The sequence below is a fragment of the Podarcis muralis genome, chromosome 9 (genome assembly GCF_964188315.1).
Source record: "Podarcis muralis chromosome 9, rPodMur119.hap1.1, whole genome shotgun sequence".
NCBI classification, from domain to species: domain Eukaryota; kingdom Metazoa; phylum Chordata; class Lepidosauria; order Squamata; family Lacertidae; genus Podarcis; species Podarcis muralis.
In genome coordinates, this window is record NC_135663.1 from 26,161,479 (window position 1) to 26,182,582 (window position 21,104).

Sequence of the window (21,104 nt, forward strand, 5' to 3'; positions counted from 1 at the left end):
AGAGGAGTGGCAGTGTAGTATCCCCAATTAAAACACTTTTTGCTGTGTAAGAGACTGAACGTCTCCAACTGAAGGCACTTTAAAATTGTGGGAATTTTGGCATAAACGACTTGGCATAACATTACATTCCTGACCCCTGCTGCTGTCTGGTTCTACAGCACACTCAAAGAGCCAGCCAAGGTCCCACTTCTGCGGAAATTGGAACATTTTTTGTACTAATAGCTATTATCATTGTAAGTAAATTCTTGAGCTTTCGGTTGGGGTAGTAAATCAAAGAGGCTGCAAAGCAACTCTGTGTTATCCCAGGCATAACTGTGTTTGTAGTGATTAACTATTAATAACAGGCAAGAATACATTTGAGCTAGTAAGTCTTCAGGCACAATCTTACGCATGCATACTCCAGACTAAGTTCTGTTGAGTTCAAGGGCTTCCTCCCAGGTATCCTTGCATGAACTGATACAGACTTGCAGACTGCATCATACCTTAGAAAAATGAATATGATTTATTTATTTATATGCACAGGATGGCTTTCCACAAAAAGCTCAAGGTTACTTACATAACTGTAAAGATGCTAAAACAAAAGCAGCCATTAAAAGTAGTGAAACAATAAATAAAGGGATCCATAAAGGTAAAGGTACCCCTGCCCGTACGGGCCAGTCTTGACAGACTCTAGGGTTGTGCGCCCATCTCACTCAAGAGGCTGGGGGCCAGCGCTGTCCGGAGACACTTCCGGGTCACGTGGCCAGCGTGACAAGCTGCATCTGGCGAGCCAGCGCAACACACGGAACGCCGTTTACCTTCCCGCTAGTAAGCGGTCCCTATTTATCTACTTGCACCCGGGGGTGCTTTCAAACTGCTAGGTTGGCAGGCACTGGGACCGAACAACAGGAGCGCACCCCGCCGCAGGGATTCGAACCGCTGACGTTTTGATCGGTAAGCCCTAGGCGCTGAGGCTTTTACCCACAGCGCCACCTGCATCCCAAAAGGGATCCATAAAGCATATTAGATTGTCATACTAGATGGAAAAGTTTTTAAAATGAAAATATACTTGCTTTCTTGTGGAGCTTGCATTTGCAGTGTCTGATTTGCCTTGCTGCTGGTTCTGTGCATAAACTTTAAACATACCAACCTACCTCTATCCAGTGGAATTCTACTGAGGAAGAGGAATGGCAGTATAGTGTCACCAAGCAAGATGCTATTCCAGGCATAGGCAGACTCGGCCCTCCAGTTGTTTTGGGACTACAATTCCCATCATCCCTGACCACTGGTCCTGCTAGCTAGGGATGATGGGAGTTGTAGTCCCAAAACATCTGGAGGGCTGAGTTTGCGTATGCCTGTGCTATTCCCTGTGTAAGAGACTGAATGTCTCTGCCTGAAGGCACGTTGAGCAAGTATAGTCTTCAGGTGTGATTTATTGCTATTTAAAACTATTGATTTCATTCAGTGGATGGCCTGAATAAAAAACTGCTTCAGCCTTCCATATAAACTGCAACAGTCTTCAGTGATTTCTCTCTTTTTCTAATTGGGATAATTTGAAATTATGAAAGGGAAGAGTCATAACACAAGCACTGTTTAATTAATTACTGACAGCAGAATGCTAAGAATGCCTACTCAGAAGTCATTCTCGCTGAATTTAGTGAGACTTGCACAGGGAATATTGTGCCATGAGAAATTCCAGTATGATTTCTTGGGTGTGGGTTAAATGACCACAGGCACCCATTTCCCCTCAAACTGTATTTCTCTTTTGTCTCTCCTAATTTATGGGAATCCCGTAAGGTGCTTGATAAGGTGTATAATTGTTTTTGTATGTTTTTCCTTACTCCAAATCTCACCACAGCCACAAACCTTTCCATGGACTTGAACCAGTCACTCTTTGCATTCCCTCACCAGACTGTTATCAGGATAAATTAGATATGGGTAGTAAAACAATGGCTGCATTCTCCAGATCCATATATGCCATATGATTTGCCCTCTCCAAACTGCAAGCTGGAGAGAGGAGGAACAGCCTCCTTGCTTTCTCACTCAGACAGCCTGATACCTCCCAGCTGCCAAGTATAAATGCAGCTGAAGAGAGTTAGACTGACTGCCAGAAGCTGGTGTGTTCTGGAAGCACAGCTACATTCAAGGGAAGAGATCATGCAGTGCTATATGGCCAGCAGGGACTGGCCAGAAGGAAGCACATGGATTACAGTAAAAGAGCTGTAATAGGAAAGTCTGCTATCTCTGACATCAGTTTGCAAGAGAGCCTGGAGGCTTTTCTCCGCCAAGAGGTGTCACAGCGTGGAGGGAGACTGGCTGGGGTTGGCAGTGAGTTGGCTGTATTTTTGTCTTAAGGGAGGATTTGGTGGTTGGGAGGCTCATTTCTTGAACAAATACTCAGTGCTGCTCTAGCAGTTGAATATACTTGATTGTGAGTTTACTTGTCTTGATTTCTAAACTTGCTTTGAGAGGAGCTTCTCTTCTGTTCGGGAAATATTCTATTCTGCGGCTGAGATTTTGCTCTGAGTGCATGTTGTTGTCAGGAAGGGGTGACTGCAGCTAGGGATGAAGAGTTAATTGCTGAGGTTTTGGGGGAAGGGACGCACAAGTGTATGTTTGTGGAATGAGGTGTTGCAAAAGTGGAGGGAGAAACTTGATTAGGTGCTAGTGCAGTCCTAACTCTCTACTCAGACATAAGCTGCACTGAGTTCAATAGGCTTATTTCCAGGTAAGTGCATATGTTCCTTTCCCAAAGGATCATTATACCAGCACTGGTATTTGCTAGTATGAACAATAATTTGAGCTTCCTGGCATTTTAGAGTGTTTCCCCTTCATATCACAATGCTGCTAGGGATAACTATCACATGAACTGAGGCAATTTACTGCATCTCATGAAATTCTTTTCCTTTTTAAGTTTTTAAAATTCTTATTATGAGCCATATGCTTTAGTGGTTTGGCAATTAATGCTGATTAATGGGCCTTCAAGGACAGCTGAGGATACATGTCCCTGGGCCAGCACGAGGCAGACTAAGGCAACTGCTTCAGGTAGCAGATGTTGAAGGGTGGGGAACAGTGGTAGGGTGCTGGGAGGTAGGGCTGTGGGCCACATAGCCTGCCCTGTAGTGCAGTGAAGGATGCTGTCCTGTTGCCACAGTTGGAAGTAATGGTGAGCTGGCAGTCCACTCTGCTTTCGTTCATGGAATAGGAGGGATGCCATTTTGTTTTCCACCTTAGGCGTCAACATTTCCTGGCAAGCCCAACATATCTGCCAAGGTTATGGCTGAGACTAGGGAGTGGGGAGAAGTGATCGGAATGGGGCCATATAAAGAAGTTTGAGATTTTGTAGTGGACTACTGTTGCTCTTGGAGATTGATACCTGTATTGCATTGTATCAGTATCTGTACTCCTCCCTTCTGTTCAGTTAGCTTATTTGTTAATTAAACAAAAGGTACCAGGACCCTCTTTCCCCAAATGAGCTGATTCTGTGAGAGGTTTTCCTCAGCAAAAGCATTTGCACCACTGTCTCACATAGAATGTTTCTGTTGATGGCATATTGGATTTTTTTTTTTTTGTATATAGCACATTTTTGATATGTTATCATAATTTAATTAATACCTGAGAATATGTTCAATGTTCTTTCCCCTGTCAGATTATAGAAATATGACCTTGCCCTGTCAATCCCTTAGCAGAGAGTACAGAGACACTTTCTCATAATGACCTTTCTTCTATGCTTGTAAATGGGCAATTATGTCACTTCAAGGGCAGGGCTAACGATGTACTTGTAGTTGATGGAAACATGAAGCTTGCCTCTGTCCATGATTTCAACTGCTTGCTGTTGGGGGAGCCTGTTTAGAAGGTTGGTACTTGGTCCAATATAATCCTCCTCTTCCTCTGAAGCATCTCTGAATCAGGCCTCACCCATCCACCCAGACTGCCAAAGACACTTTCTCAAATAACACTGGAATATTATCTGAATAAAGGTTAATGAGGTGTAAGGTTTGGGTATTCTATATGTATCCTCATTTTCTTCTATAAAAGCCCTCAAGGCAGGTTATACATGCAAGCAGCCTGTATCAACTTTATTGAGTCAAAGTGTCAAGCTCCATTGATATGATGGGTATAAAACCGCATCCCTGTGGGTATTTACTTGTGAGTAAGCCTTGTGAACTCCCTTGGCCTTACTGCAGAGTAAATGTGCGTAGAATTAGGCTGTAAATTTCCTAATGTAAATTAGGACTTGGCTGACTTATGCCTATTGTCATTATGAACTTGTTTTTGCTCTGTTTCCTAGTATGTTTATAAGAAAAGGCCAAATTGCCATAGCTACATAGTTTTATTTTAAGAGGCCTCCTACATTCATAGGGCTATTAATTTAGGCAATATGAACATTAAGAGAAAAAGTGCTGAATGTGTAATTGAAAGAAGCTCTGAAATAGAATGGGGGGGGGGGATCAAGGAACATGGTGCATATTAAAAAGTCAACTTGAAGCTGGGTTTAGACCTGACCACCACTGTCTGATCAATTCTGAAGATTGGCAAGGCTTGTTAAAAAGGATTCTGAAATTTGAATTAAGTGAAAGTAAACACCTGTCTCGTGACAAGCCCTTTCGCTGCACAGTGAAGGAAAGCAGAAACCAACAAAACTATCATTTTATCTTGTTGGTTGATTCAAGGGATTGTTTTATTATAAATCTTTATTAGAGTATTGTTGGATTATTTCACTGTTGGCTACATTCACTTTACTCCCAAGAGTTGTAAGCATTGATGCAACCCCGATCCATTTTTCAAATGTACACATTAAGTGACATTGATATAATATGATAAATTACCACTTGTAGACAATATCTGGGTTTGTGAACTGCAGTATAATTACAGAGCTATTCTAGGCCCAGGAGTATCTGCAGCGTTGAAAGATGCTGAAAAGGCTGTTGCTGGCTTCTGGTCTGTTGCTTGCATCTTGTATAGAAATAGCTATTTCATTTGAAACTATTTTTTAGGCTACATCTCAATTTAATAACTCCCAGAGCTCCTAAAAAGAATAATAGTTTTCATTTTTTTCCTAACTCAAAACAAAAGCAGTATATAATATGTATGTAAATTTGCATGCAATTTTAGAACAATAGAAGCAATAAAATAGTTAACAGTAAATACCAAGCAAATCTATAAAACATTAATCAGCACCAGTAAAAATTAGCTCAGAAGACATGCTGGAAGGCCTAAGCAAATAAATATGTTTTTGTAAGGCACTCACGGGCTTATCACAACCGTCATCTTAAACTATAGTTCAAAACAAACTATTGCTTAGTGTGAATGAGCTGTATGCTAAACATTTCCCATGGCTTTTCTCCCATACTCCTGCTACACAAGGGCGGAGCAGAACTCAGCTTGTTGTGCCATCTGAACTGACACTCGTGCTTTGTTTCCTCCTAACAAACCATGAGTGGCAAGCCAAGAATAAACCTTGGTTGCTGCTTATATTTTGCTTGGAGGTAACAAACGATGAGCCCAGATTCGTATGATACAATAAGGCAGGCTCTGGCTTCTTTGGTCTGCAGTTCAGCAGGGGTAGGTGAGGGGTGCCAGTGGAACATTTAAGCAATGTGCACCAGCATGATTTGTGAACTGGTTGATCTGTGCTCTCATCCTGGACCCAGGTGGTATTAGTGCCGCTTAGTGCTTGGGGCAGGAATTTTAGTTGCCTCACAGGAATGTTTAACTGGTGGTCTTGCCTTGCAAAAAAGGTTATGGGAGAATGTGAAGCTAATGACCAATACCAAGATGAAGGTCTACCAGGCTTGTGTGTTGAGCACGCTGTTTTATGGTAGTGAGCTTATACCCACCTGGAGTGACACCCCAGTGCCTTCCACATATGCTGTTTCAGGAAGATTTTGCACATCACATGGCAGGACACAGTCTCAAAGCCCTCATTTCCAGCATGTTCACAATCCTGTCACAGTGATGTCTATGCTGGCTCTGTCATGTATACAGAATGGAAGATGGCAGGATCTCCAAGGACATGCTCTGCAGGCAGCTGGCTTTAGGCACCAGGCCCATTGGTGGATCAACACTGGATTGCAAAGATGTCTGCAGTTGTAACATGAAAGTTGGCAGCACTAACCCCCACCTTGTGCGAATCCCTTGCAGACAGCTGCAGCACCTGGAGACAATCAGTCAGGTTGTGTATCCATAGCAGTGACCAAAGGAGGAATGACCACTGGGAGGAGCACAAAAAGAAGAAATGCATTGGTGCACCTGCATCAGCACAACCGGATGCTTTCATCTACGCGGGTGGCACTGTGGGTAAAAGCCTCATCACCTAGGGCTTGCCGATCGAAAGGTCGGCGGTTCGAATCCCCGCGGTGGGGTGCGCTCCCGTCGTTCGGTCCCAACGCCTGCCAACCTAGCAGTTCGAAAGCACCCCCGGGTGCAAGCAGATAAATAGGGCGCACAACCCTAGAGTCTGGCAAGACTGGCCCGTATGGGCAGGGGTACCTTTACCTTTACCTATATGAGAGAACAACAGCAGCACATCATTTTGGGCTTCCAAAAAGGGATCTGCCTTATTTCAAGTCCTTTTGAATAATTTATCATCACATTTCCCAGGCATCTCAGGTCACATGACGCAGCCGCCTTACTAAAATCTAAGAAGATTTGGGTCTGGCTATAGTGACAAAAGTGAAAAACTGCCTTAGAGCTCCATCTATGCCACCTTGAGTTTCATGATGCAAGAAAGGTGAGATATACATGTCCTAAATAAATAAAATCTGTATAATTTAATAAAATATTTCTGTAAGTGCTTGGACCTTCCAGCATTTCAGCTAGCCCCCATGACTAATGCAGATGAGCACGGTAGGAGAATATTCTTCATCTTTGCAATTAAATTCTGTATCCGTTGAGAGTCTCTGTTGGTAACATTTAAGTACTGGGGGCGGCAGGCAGAGAGAGAAAGAGAAGCACAAGCAGTTATCTCACGTAGTATAAACAAGGCAGCAGACATAAGTTAATGCTAATGTGTCCACAGCTTGAGCCAAAAGCTTTTCAGGGTTATTACAACACACTGGGCATGCAGCCCATCCATCTAAATGTCTAAATTGCATTAAAGTTATGGATTGCCCTTTGTACTCATCTGCAGATGTGGGGCCCACTGCTACTGTTCTTGTAGAGACTTGTGGATGCTTTGGGGTGGGTTGGTATGATGTCAGAGCCGATATTTCATGTACTGTATTAGGTAGTGATTTTCAGATAAGTGCTGAAACCAGCTTCTTTGCTAATGTGAAGTAAAAGAGAATCTTCCTTTAAAGCAGAACTTAGGAAGGCTGCTTTATCCATGCGGGGACAGAATATACAGGTGGTATCTGGTTTTGCGTGGAGGCTTCAGGATGTAGTATTTGCCTGTGGAGGAGGCACATGTAAACAAATAGCTGCTAATTAAAAAGAAAGAAAGCACATCCATCTATAAAGTATTTAGTCACACACACAAAATGAAATTAACCTTTATCACAAGTGTTGTACTAAGGAACTCCTCCTTTAAAGGCACTTTATATTTTAAACCTCTTTTAAAGGTTAATCATTTGTTTGTGAGTTTTGTTGTTTTGGAAATATGAATTAATGTTTTTATTACTAGGCTATAAAGCTAACATCGTCATGGTGCAAATGCAAAGCAGGAAACGAAACAGCCATTTGTATTTCATTCAGCTAAAACATATGCTTATAAATGGATCGTTAATTTTTACTTGCTCTGACTTCCACGCCCCTAATTCATGCGTATCATGCCATCCATGGATTGCAGTCTATTCAGTACCTGATAAACACCCTTGTTCCTAGGTGGACTGCATATGGGATTTATCAAGAACTTTGAAAGGATGCCGTACTGCTCAGTGATGGAGGCAGAGCATGTGCTTTCTGTGTTGAATGTTCAGTATTTGGTCCCTCCAGATATGAATGAGAGATACCCCAGCAACAGTGGCAAAGGTGGGCAGAGCCGCCACAGGCTTCCGTTGTCTGAGGCAGCTGCTTCAGTCTGCCTCGTGGGTGGGCTGGCCCTGCTTCTGGATAGGGCCAATTGTCAGAGGCAATAGCAATTGTCCACCAACATCTGTGGGCACAACATTGGCTGACATTACAGAGCTAGAGGGGCTGACGGGCTGACTTGACATAAGGGATCTTCCTATGATATGCTGCCTGTAGACAACCCACATTTGACAAGTCTGGCTTTTTTTATCCCATCTTTTCTCCAAGGAGCTCAGCTGGCATTAATCACGCTTGCATTAATTGTGTTTGTGAAACAGTTGCCGAAGCTGTTCTTAAGAATAAGCACTGCAGTGCCACAGATGAACATGAGTATATAAACTACATCTTCATAATTTTAGTATGAGGTGGAGTTTTAGGACCACTATAGAGCTCATGCTGAAAGTGAAAAAGGCAAGAGGGCACAGTTTTTCTGTGCAAGGAATTTGTCATATTTTGCATTGCCACACAAATAGTGATCAACAGACCAAAAAGCACTGCTAAGAAAGCAACATGCACAAACCTGTTAAAAGTGGTACAAAACTAACAAGGCTTAGTAGTGTATAGAGCCAGTGTAATACACACATTAATGAAGTGCATTATAAAGCAATTGAATTGGCATTTGCCTTTAAATTGAGCCAATGATTCCTAAGAAAGGGAGAAGGTTATTTTCAGTCTTTTGAGTTTTGATTCAGGTACTGCCAGCCAAACACTTAAAAAGGTGGCTCTTTCTGTTCTTTGTGTTCATGTAGACGCACAGATCTTTGGAATGCTTATGACATAGTGTAGCCTAAAGGATAACAGTCTCCTTCATTTGCATGAATACTAAGGACACTGCAGTGCCTTGTCTAGGGGTGATGGGTAACTTAGATTCTTTCTGTTTTTTTTGAACCAAGTCTGGTGTGGAATGAATGGCCCTTTCATGTTTAATTACTTCTGTCCCTGACTCTTGTCCCACATACACTTTTAAGCCAGTTGTAGTTACAATACAGTTCATGAGATTAATAAATAAAACTTGAGATGTATAGGCAGCATTCAGATGTCATGTTATTGATTGTTCAACCATGGTTTATGGTCCTGGTTTGAAGGACTCACTTGAACCTTTGTTCTGTTAAGCCAAGGGAAGGGAAGAAAGGACCACATTGGCACAGAGCTTATTTCCAGTTCCCCAGATTATGGTTTGGATTCCCCACCTCTGATTTAGTAGATCAAAACATGACATCTGAATGCAGCCACTGTATATCCTAGTGCTTTAGATCTATGCCAAAAGGCAGTACAGTACTGTAAGAATGGCCCAAGAGCCATGGTTGTCTGTCTTTGGACGTAGGATGAACTCTGTAGCAAAGATAAAACAGAACTAACAGCTCTGCTTTTCTGTATGGTATTATATTGTATTGTATTATGTGGTTTCTTATCCTTCAACACAGGCCTGTGCTAAAACTAATCCCCAGTGTGAACTGAACCTGCCATGCCTTCTCCCATCTCCACACCTCCCAACTTTGGATATCCTTCTCACACTTACGACATTATATATACATCATGTTGGCATCCAAGGAAAGTATAAATGAACTGTCTGAGAAGAGACATGAACCATTAGACTTCAGAGTGATAGCTGGACTGTGTAGGGGGAGATTAAGCATTTGCACTTTCCTTGCTAGTAGCCACAAAAGGTTTGATTTCTGCACCACTAAGCTAAGCAGCTTTGCTCCAAAGCCCCAGTTGTTTTAAAGATTTTAAAACATTTATGAGGGATAGTTGCAGGTGCCATTTAGAGGCACTTTGAGGAGGGAACCCTTTAAAATATATATAAGGAATTTTGCTTTAAAGCTAGTCTGAGCAAGCATGTAGCTATGGAGGGATAATGAGATACACTTTAATTAGTCAACATTTTAAATCATGACATGTTTTAAAAGCACAACATTGGGTGTTTTGTACATTAAAGTTGATTAAAGCAGGCACACTTGTGGCTCTCTTATAGTTCATGGCTTAATTATATTCAAACAGCAAGCAAGATATGGCTGCTGTTGCTGCAGGCACCACCCACTTTTTCCTGTGCTGCAGCCAGGTGGAGTGTGCCCAATAAAAGTTTAGCTAAAGTAGCACAAGAACTGAGAGAAGTGTCTGGGCCAAGAAGAATCTGGGGACCACCAAACCACAGATTCGGAAGCATAAGCTGAAACGTAGTTTACTTTACAAAGTGGTAGAGTTAGAAATTCTACCATATGTAATTTGTTTCCTTGTTTGCAAACAAGCTAGAAGTTTAGTTTATTTTATGTTCAGAAATTATAAAAATAAACTCCACCCAAAACAATGTTGAAAACCTCATTAGGAAATGTCAGTTGCAAAAAGAGTCGATGTGTGAACCAGTGGCATAGCGTGGGTTGTCAGCACCCGGGGCAAGGCAAGTAATTTGCGCCCCCTAACCCGTGGAGAGAGTGAGTGAGTCAGGTAGGGGCAGAGAGCTGCGAGTGCGAGCGCGCCCCCCCCAGATGTTGCGCCCGGTGCGGCCAGCCCCCCCTGCACCCCCCACGCTACGCCACTGGTGTGAACCCAAGGCTTTGTGCTCCTATTCCAAAAAAAAACATGGTTTATCATGACATCTAAACACAGCCAGTAACTGAATTTTGCAATTTCCCCCTCTTAATTACATGAATATATAGCTTCATATATCTTGGGTAGATTGACTAGGATGGTTGTTAAATTGCTTAGAAACAGTATCAGTATAAGGCAGCATTTCCCTGTGAAATAGGCATGTGTAAATAGTGGCTGTTCCAAGAGTCAAATTAAACCCAATATTGCATGTAGTCAGATGAAGCCCTACACCTACAGATTGCACAGCACTTTTCAAAGGTGCTCTGTTTTTCAGTAAACATATTGTCTGTATTCTTTTACTGCAACAATATTTAATTTAATAATGTATGCCACATTGCTGATCAATGCTTAAAAATAAAACAAAAAACCCCATCTGCCATACATAGACAGGGCAAATCGTGTAAGAGCTTACCACCTATCATTGCAATTGAGTGGTGATAACCCAGTGATTGCCCCCACGTATTGGTGTCAGACCTTTAAACATTACAGCAGCACTGTGGGGTCATCTTGTGGAAAAGGGACTTCCATGCTGCTATTATACTGCCTAAAATTCACCATGGTGACAAGAAAAAAAAATCAACTTTTGCTGGCCACCATACAGCTATTATAAGAGGCACAGAAGTGTTATTCAAACCTGGAGACCAACAACCCTTCCATTAGAACTTTGCTTAGGAAAGCTATTTAAGAGAAACACTGAATTGTCAGGTCCATTCTACCAAATGCACATGATCCCTCTTTTGTCAAGGAGAAAAGAGGCTACTTGAGAAAAAAAGCTGTAGACATTGTTCTAAATGAAAAGAATTATAAGAAAGGAAAAGCAGACTTCTCGCCTACACCACCATTTACCTACATAATGAAAACTGTTGGAAGACAATGTGTTGTACTGAAAAATGATCATCCTCTATCCCAGGGTCAGCTGTTGTAATATATCATATATATAAAGGACGTGCACATGGAAAATAACCTCTGTATCACTGGTGGCCTAAGCCTTCAAATTTTCCTGAACATCTTTTCGTAATTGCATTTCAAAATGTTTTAATAGCTGTAGTGTTCTACTTGACTGGTCAATGAAAGGATAGCGTATCAGTGAGTCTTGCAGAAGAAAGCACTGGTAACTATGGTTAAGCTCTTAACATAAAACCCCCACTTCCTGATTGGCGAGAAATTCCGGCGTAACGTCACCATTTTAATTTCCTTTGGATGAGCAACCACTGAAGACTTACGGCATCTTTGTAATGTTCGCTTTACTTGCAAGTTTACAAGCAAAGCATACATAGCAGTAAAAAATACTTTCAAGCAAGACAGCGGATCTACTAACCTATGGCATCATCCCCAAAAGAGAATAAGAAAGAGCATGAATCCCAAGATCCACAACAAGGGAAGCACTTGGGATCAGTGGTAGACCACATACTTTACATGTGTAAGATTCTAGGTTCAACTCCTGGCAGCTTCAGGTAGGAGTTTGAAAGAATTGTGTCTGAAACCTTGGAGAGCTGCTGCCAACAGGTAGACCACCCTGAGGTAGATACCTCTGTCTTAACACAGCATTGTACGAGACAGGCTCCGCTGCTCCAGTTCTCTATGGCTCCATTAGCACATAACACTAAGACAGGTCAAGGTTTAGCGTGAATGTGCAGACTGCTGAAGAGCGCATCACGACTGCTTTCTTCCTCTGCCTTCTGCTTCGCTGTTGTAGGATGTATAAACCATTAACAAACTTGGTTACCGCACATACTTTCTCTGGAGCAAGACAAACCGCAAGCCTGCGTGAGACAGATGGGCCCGGGGTATAAATAATAAAATTATTATTATTACTACTAAGCCAACCCATGGCTAATCTCACAGCATTGCAGAAGCAGGGTTGGAGGAGGAGGAAAGTGGTCGTGATCTCCTCTTCAGGAACCTGCACATTCATGCTAAATCTTGGTTTGGGTTAGCATTATGTGTAAACTGATTCTCTGTCTCCAGATTCAAAACTGCAGCACTTCTGGTGTTTACATACTCGGTTCTTTCCTACACATATCTATTCAAAAGTAAGTCCGTTCGAGTTTTATTGAGTGCTTAGTTCCAAGTGATTGCAGGCACATTTCCTCACATGCTGTACTTACTTGCCACTCCACCCTTGAGTTGCCCATTTAACCATTAAAAGAACATTAGCACCCTTTTGACAATTTCTAGGCTCTAACCAAGGTGGCACTTTCAGGCAGAACCATAGCATTAGACCTATCCATAGGGGCAGGACTCATAAGAATATGAAATGGCAAAATTGCATAGTGGAACATAATTCTAGCCCTCCAAGCTAGAAGTAATTTTATGAACAGTCAGTCAGTTTGACATTACTGCAATTACAAAGGTTTTGGAAATGTTCCTTCCATCTTCAGGAGTCCTCAGAGAGCATACACAATAATCAAGAAATAGAAGGTTTTTAGTTAAAATTGTTCAAAATTGTAAGATGGATAGGAAGCAAAATGAAACCTCTTGAGGCTTATGTTTCCAGAAGAAGTACCAGCTGTTCAAAACAAAGTCTACTATCCTGTTTATGCACCTGAATAATGCAGGATGGATGGAAGTTCATACTCTTCATGGCAATGGGGAAGTTTAAAAAAAAATATTGGGTGTAGCTTATGTAGCATGGACAAACAAGCTAATTTTGCTAGTCTGAAATAAAAGGCATTTTTTGCACCTCTGTGCTAAACATACATACTTGGAAGTAATACTCAGGCTTGTTTATGTTACATATCAGTTTCGCTTGTACTCATTCATTTCTGTCTCATTTACTGTGGATTATTTTTTTTAAAGTATGAAAAAGAGTATTTTACCATTTTCTCCCAAAGTATACTTTCTCCCCTTAAAATATGCATTTTTGTATGCAGTTGTAAAAGTAAAATACTTTTTCATGTGCTGTTTTTGAACCAAGACTGCATCAAAAAATCCAGTCTGTGATCTGGCTAACAACTGTATTCCAATCTATATATAAGCCCAGGATTAGCAAATTAGATCAGCTTGCTCTAAAATGCAGACCAAATGAATTTATCCATCTTACTGCTTGGTGCTACAGGTCATCCCTATGTATCTTTGGGTAGTGTTGCATAGTTGTTTGTTTGTTTATTATATTTGCATACCACCTTTATGGTTAGGCTAATAGTGATTGGCCCAAGGCCAAGGCCATTGAGCTTCATGGCTGAGTGGAGATTTGAACCCTGCTCTCCCAGGTCCTAGTCGAACCATTACGCCACACTGGCTCTTCAGTGGAAGGTATGTGTTTGAAAGTATGTAGCCCTCAAAATGTGGAAGACAGGAGAGCCTGGCATGCTCTGGCCCATGGGGTCCCAAAGAGTCAGACACGACTAAACAACAACAAGCCCTCAAAAAGCAAAGTCCCCCTTCAGGTGGTAGAAAATATTTTTCCTTTAGTTTAATTTAATTTATCTATTTATCAAAATTTACATATTGTTTCACTCTAATAAAATATCCTATTTCTGATTGGCTAAATTTGGCATTCTTCAAGGCACATACAGTACAATGCAAAGAAATAATGTCGGCCCATAAAAAAGCCAGAATCTGCTGATAGGCAGGTGGATGTGTAACACTTACGCGCAGCACCCTGTCAGCTTGTTTGACAGCTAGAGTTTTTAAAAAAGGAAAGACAACTGTGTTACCTACATGTTCTCAAAATAAACTGAAAGACGGGAGGTTTAATTGGCAGGGGGCAGAGCTAGACATTTCGGGGTGTCAAATGTTCATCTTAATAGCAAATGTTTCTGCAAATAAGCCCATGCTCTACTTAGCTTCATTTGTGACTGTATTTCTTTTGTCTGTATTCAAGTATGAAGAGTTTTATAACTGGAGTCATTGCCACAGCAAATGCAAGTAGAGGGGAAAGGAAGCTGAAATGTTTTCACCATAGTATTATGCGTTCTTGAAATGTTAAATAGATTAATTATAATAAAAATGCAGATTTTAAGCAGGAGGATTTCATAGATTTAGTAAAAACTGAGAGGATTATAGGGACAGGTAACTTTGGAGAGCTCCTATGCTCAAGGGATGACCCCCCCCACTTCATTAAGGAATCATAAATATTATTTGATCCTTTCTCTAGACTAGAGGACTAAGTAGCTTACTACCCTATTAAAGTTTGGGATTAGCTTTTTGCAGACAACTTGGCACCAGATATTACAAATATACACTGGCACTTTGGTCATCAGTGGAATTACTGATTAAATTATGGCAATTGAATATCAGGGTGGCTTACCACAACTTAGAAAAAAACTAAAATGCATCATTAAATGTATCCATATAATAGTACAAACAAGCAGTGCTTTTTTCTGGGGGTGCGCACGCCCCTAAACATTTTGTGAATCTAAGTTTGGCCTCATTGAGGGCCAGTAACAAGCAGTGCTTTTTTCTGGGGGTGCGCACGCCCCTAAACATTTTGTGAATCTAAGTTTGGCCTCATTGAGGGCCAGTATTTCAATATAAGTAGGAAAATGAGAGTACCTCTAAACATTTATTTATTTTAGAAAAAAAAACTTCAAACAAGTTACAGTTTCAGCAGATAAAATGTTTTAAAAACAAGAGATTCATTCACTAAAATATCCTGTTTATATATATTTGTGATTAGGAGATCAGGGAGACACTGCTAGTTCTCGTACATCCTTGCTGTTTCACCTGCTCTCAGCCCCACACATTCTCCCATTCTTTCTATGGTTTGCTTCAGTCATGATCTAGTATACATAGTTTGCTAACCTTTTTGGAGCAAGGACACATTTCAAATTTTGAGAGTCACAAAATCACTGCCACACAGAGTTGCATTGGTCCAACCCAGATTTTCCTCACTGAGCATGAGGAAGGGTTATGGTCAAGCCCATGCATTGCATGGAAACTATCCCAAGTTCATTCCCTAGCCTCCACAGGTAGGGCTCTAAAATATTTTGGTATGAAATCTTTGAGGACTGCTGCTAGTTACTGCAGACCAGGGGTAGCAAACTCATGGCCTTCCAGATGTTGTTGAACTATAATGCCCATCATCCTTAATTATTGGTCATGTGGGTTGGGGTTCCTGGGAGTTGCAGGACCATAGGTTGGCCACATTGAATGGTCAGGCTTGATATAAAATAGCTTCCTATGTCAATGGCAATATAATGCTGTACCATCATGGAAAGAAGAGAAGATTCACTGTTTTCCTATTGGGAACATTACTTCTGCACTGGACAAGAATAGTCCATTAGCAGGTCTAGCTGCTGACTGCAAGCAAAATTAAATTTTATGTTTTTTGGCAAGGTTGTATTTGTAAGACCATTTTTAAAAAGCTTTCAGGTTTTGAAAGCAGTTGTCAGCGTGAATCATTTAGGCGGTCACTGTTTTTAATATTGGGCAGATTGTGTAATTTACATCTAGAACTGTATTGTGTTTGTGAGTCAAACTTTCACTGTGTTCCAGGAAAACTGCACAAAGGCCGTATTTGTTCTGCCTCTTATGTGACTCCTCTGATTCAGTTCCAGGCAAGTTCACTGAAGCTATTTGACACAGGGGGGAAAAAGGAACTTAGTTTTAGAACAGCTTTTAATGGGGAATAGCCAGACCAGCTGGCTTGCAAAATGTCTAGTAAAAAATTAGATAAAGGAAATATTTTTCCATGAACACATTTAGCCTCATTACTACTTTTAAACTTTTTTAAAAGTACAAGAAATGTGTACTGATAAAACGTAATACATCATAATATTATAATTGTAATATAATGGTTTTGAAACTTACTAATACAGTGCAAGGGAACTCAATATTATTTATATTTCAGGATTTAATTCTATACACATTTGCTTAGGAAAAAGTCTTAGAGAGAGAGTGTGTCAGTGAGGTGTAGTGGTTAAGAGTAGTGGACTCGTAATCTGGTGAACCAGGTTTGATTCCCCGCTCCTCCGCATGCAGCTGCTGGGTAACCTTGGGCTAGTCACACTTCTCTGAAGTCTCTCAGCCCCACTCACCTCACAGAGTGTTTGTTGTGGGGGAGGAGGGGAAAGGAGATTGTTAGCTGCTTTGAGACTCCTTAGGGCAGTGATAAAGCGGGATATCAACTCCAAACAACACCTCCTCCTCCTCTTCCTCCTCCTCCTCCTCTTCTTCTTCTTCTTCTTCTTCTTCTGGCTCATCCAGACTTGGCCTTGGCCTTGGCCTGCTGCTTTCTCCCGGGGAAACTGGATCTTTACTGCTTATTCGGAGCAAATGTCAATTGGGTTTCCGCTGGATTGACGGTTGCTCCAATTTATTGTTAATGAACGGGTTTTCCCAGCGAAAATGGTGGGGCAATGGCAAAACCACTTGGAATCTGCTCGGACCCCTGCTTTCTAGGCAGGGGACAAGCTCAAGTCTGGATGAGTCCTTGCTGAGTAGAGTGGGATTTACTTGAGGAAGGGCTGCAGCTCAGTGGTTAAGCCTCTGCCTTGCTCAACTGCGTTCAGTCCAGGTATGGCTGGGACCGTCCCCTGCCTGAAGCCCTGGAGAGCTGTTGCCAGTCATTGGTATACAGTACTACAGTAAATGGGCCCTTGGTATAAGGCAGCTTGCTGTGTTCCTAAAGCTGAGTATACATGCATAGGATTGTGTTGCATGACTGTTATTTTACAGGTTTTGTGGCTTTTGGGTTATTGTCTTTCCTTGCTTATTGCTTATTGAAGATGCATAATTACTAAGAAATGTTCATCAATTGGTGACATATACTGAGTTGGTTCAGTATATATGTTTCCCATATATTAATAAATCACATTTCCACAATGGGCCCTTTGGGCAGCTCTTAACTCATGGGCCTTGCTCATAGCTTTTAACGCAATTCCAAATGCAGCTAAGGGACTGATTCATCATGGGACTGAAACTGCCTTGGTCGCACTGGTCAATGATCTCCGGTGGGCTAGGGACAAAGGTGAGAGCTGTTTCCTAGTTCTGCTGTATCTCTCAGCGGCATTCGATACCATCGACCATAACATCCTTCTGGACTGTCTAGAGGGGCTGGGAGCTAGAGGCACTGTCATACAGTGGTTCCGCTCCCTCCTCCTGGGCCATGTTCAGAAAGTGGTGTTGGGGAATGAGTGTTCAGACCCCTGGGCTCTCACTTGTGGGGTGCCTCAAGGTTCTGTCCTCTCCCCCATGCTTTTCAACATATACATGCAACCGCTAGGAGAGATCATCAGGGGGTTTGGGCTGGGTGTCCATCAATATACAGATGATACCCAGCTCTACCTCTCTTTCAAATCAGAACCAGTGAAGGTCCTGTGTGAGTGTCTGGAGGCATTTGGAGGGTGGATGGTGGCTAACAGATTGAAGTTGAATCCTGACAAGAAAGAAGTACTGTTTTTGGGGGACAGGAGGCGGGCGGGTGTGGAGGACTCCGTGGTCCTGAATGATGTAACTGTGTCTCTGAAGGACCAGGTGCGCAGCCTGGGAGTCATTTTGGACTCACAGCTGTCCATGGAGGCGCAGGTCAACTCTGTGTCCAGGGCAGCTGTTTACCAGCTCCATCTGGTACACAGGCTGAGACCCTATCTGCCTGCGGACTGCCTCCTGGTGCATGCTCTGGTTATCTCCTGCTTGGACTACTGCAATGCGCTCTATGTGGGGCTACCTTTGAAGATGACCCAGAAACTACAACTAATCCAAAATGCGGCAGCTAGACTGGTGACTGGGAGCGGCCACCGAGACCACATAACACCGGTCTTGAAAGACCTACATTGGCTCCCAGTATGTTTCCGAGCACAATTCAAAGTGTTGGTGCTGACCTTTAAAGCCCTAAATGGCTTCGGTCCAGTATATCTGAAGGAGCATCTCCTCCCCCCATCGTTCTACCCGGACACTGAGGTCCAGCACCGAGGCCTTCTGGTGGCTCCCTCACTGCGAGAAGCTAAGTTACAGGGAACCAGGCAGAGAGCCTTCTCGGTAGTGGCACCCGCCCTGTGGAACGCCCTCCCACCTGATGTCAAAGAGAACAACTACCACACTTTTAGACGACATCTGAAGGCAGCCTTGTTTAGGGAAGCTTTTAATGTTTGATGCATTACTTTATTTTAATATTGTGTTGGAAGCCGCCCAGAGTGGCTGGGGAAACCCAGCCAGATGGGCGGGGTATAAATAATAAATTATTATTATTATTATTAGGCCTTTTCAGCTTAACTGATGCCATGAAGTTAGGTTGCATTTAACTCCCTGGCCGCTTCCACTTTGCTGAGCTCAAGTAGCTTGGGGAAAATAGAGACATCTTATCATTCTCCTGAATTCATTGTTTGCAGTGGTTGCACTTCTGATTTAGAGCACTGCTCATCTAGTGTAATTATGCAGAGCAACTCCCAGAGAAATACATAAAGCAGCACTGGAAGTGCTTAATGCTTGCTAGGTCTTGCTAGTTTGTCTTTTTATCCCATGGCGCGTGCTCTTCAGTTGAAAAGTGAAATAAGACCAAAAAAAACAAAACAAAAATTAATGGGGTTTGGATCTATCTTAGCCTTAAAATGGAGGACACTGCAAAACAATTTCCTTATCATAATGCATTTTAATATGTATTCTATGTATACTTTATGCACATTAGTATTTGCATTTTTGTTAGGTAGGTTTGCTTATAAATAAGCAAATTTCTCCCCCATCCCGAGCTGCAGTTACTAGTGGGTTCTGACCTATCTACATGGGAAATATAGCTTGCCTGTGGCTATTTTCCACTCCCCCACAATTTAGCCCACGTTTAAGCTCCGGGGGATCACAAGAAAAATGCCTTCACCAGTGCTGCTTGTTCCTGGGGACACCCACTGCTGGTATGGAAACTCTGCATGCCATGCAGAGAGGTCAAATGATGAACCAGTCTTGGCACTGCAAACCAGGAGTGGAATAATGCCTAAAGAAAGCAGCTATCATGGGACGATAGCAGGGAAGTGAGAATATTTATTAGAAGATATAGTACATTTCAGTGTTTTGCCTTTTTCAGGGACAGAAAGATCTTGTTCTACGGATCTGTATTTTATTCAGACCATGTGGTTGGAAAAAAAGAATGCAAAATGAATTGGACACACCATGTCTAATATTTCTCTCTCTCTCTTGAGCTGCATTTTGAAGCTTGGCCTCCGCTCTCCCTTTTGGCTTCCTATCCTATTGATGCTATCCTCCTTCCTTTTGCCTGGATTCCAGCTTCAAGGTGCCCTTGAGTGATGGATCTTACATCCCTAAAGTAACAAGCTGCTTGTCCAGCAGCCTCTGATATTTTTTAAGGTGTTATATACCTTCTGTTAGGCTCCAGGGCAGGGACCGCTTCCTTTTGCTGGGGTGAGGGCTGCATTCTCCTAAGACCCACCCTCAAAGTGGCCATGGGCAAAGCCAAAATTCCTAACCTTTTTGGCTCATTAAATCTTCTTCTTCTTTGGCGATCATTCGTACCCGAGTAAGATTGTCTTCCATAAGCACGGTCTTAACTGTGAGTCCGTAACAAACTGAACTCCACCACACACTTCCCAATTTTGCTTCCACCCAGTTTCTCATTTTTGTAGTCTTAACTTCAGTTTCTACATCTGTGTGCAAATTTATTTTAAGATTCCTCACACCATTATCTGCAGCATTTTAGTGCATATTTCTCCTAATATAAATATTTTTACAAGCAATTTCCCCTAATATAATGTGTTTTTGTATGCTGTTTCCACTAACATATCCATTTTTATGCACATTTTCCTCTAATGTACACACATTGATATACACTTATTTGGTTGGAGAACTGCATTATTATTATTCATTTCATTTCAAATTGGGAGAAGTGTGAATTCTGAAGTATAGTTAATTTTTGATTTATGCATTGTTTCCAGAAGCACAAATTAGGTAGGTTCACATTGCAATGTAAGCCAAACAGTATTTCTCCTCCACCCCTATTTCCACCATTTTCCCTCTTACTCCCTATTAATTTTCACTCAATTCCTTCATTTCAAATCCCTTATTTAATCTCCCCTTTCCTTATTCCCCTATTAATTTTCACCCCTTCCATATTCTTTACTAATTGCTATCCATTTCCCCTCTTATTCCCATATTAATTTGTTAACCTCCCCCCTCACTCCCTAGTAATCATTGTTAATTTAGAAAGCATTGACCCCAATCACCTTATCCCTCCACCTTGAGTTCATCAATTCGTTAAGAATGCACCAATCACTGAAGTAAAACCAACTGCCTCCCCCCTTCAGTAATTAAGCTAATCCATTTATTTATTCATTATCTATTTATTTATTTATTAATTATCCATTTATTATTATCCAGTTTCTGAGGGAAGCATCTTTGCCCCCACAGGTGACTCTCAGCGCTTTCTCAAACTGAATTCTCTATACAGTGGTACATACGCTTCAGGTTACATACGCTTCAGGTTACAGACTCCGCTAACCCAGAAATAGTACCTTGGGTTAAGAACTTTGCTTCAGGATGAGAACAGAAATCGTGCTCCGGCGGCGCAGCAGCAGTGGGAGGCCCCATTAGCTAAAGTGGTGCTTCAGGTTAAGAACAGTTTCAAGTTAAGTACGGAC

The 21,104-nt window shown here is 42.0% G+C and overlaps 1 protein-coding gene across 2 annotated transcripts in view; it reads left to right on the forward strand.

Annotated features, from left to right (window-relative positions):
* Positions 1-21,104, forward strand: part of ANK2 (ankyrin 2) — a 321,790-nt gene that overhangs the window by 20,263 nt on the left and 280,423 nt on the right. The window contains exon 1 of one of the 2 annotated variants that reach the window (XM_077933947.1): positions 2,093-2,307. The exons of the other annotated variant lie outside the window; for it this stretch is intronic. The gene's annotated coding sequence lies outside the window, so the exon portion shown is untranslated. Of the gene's footprint in view, positions 1-2,092; positions 2,308-21,104 lie in introns of those variants that run through there. 2 annotated transcript variants of the gene reach the window in all.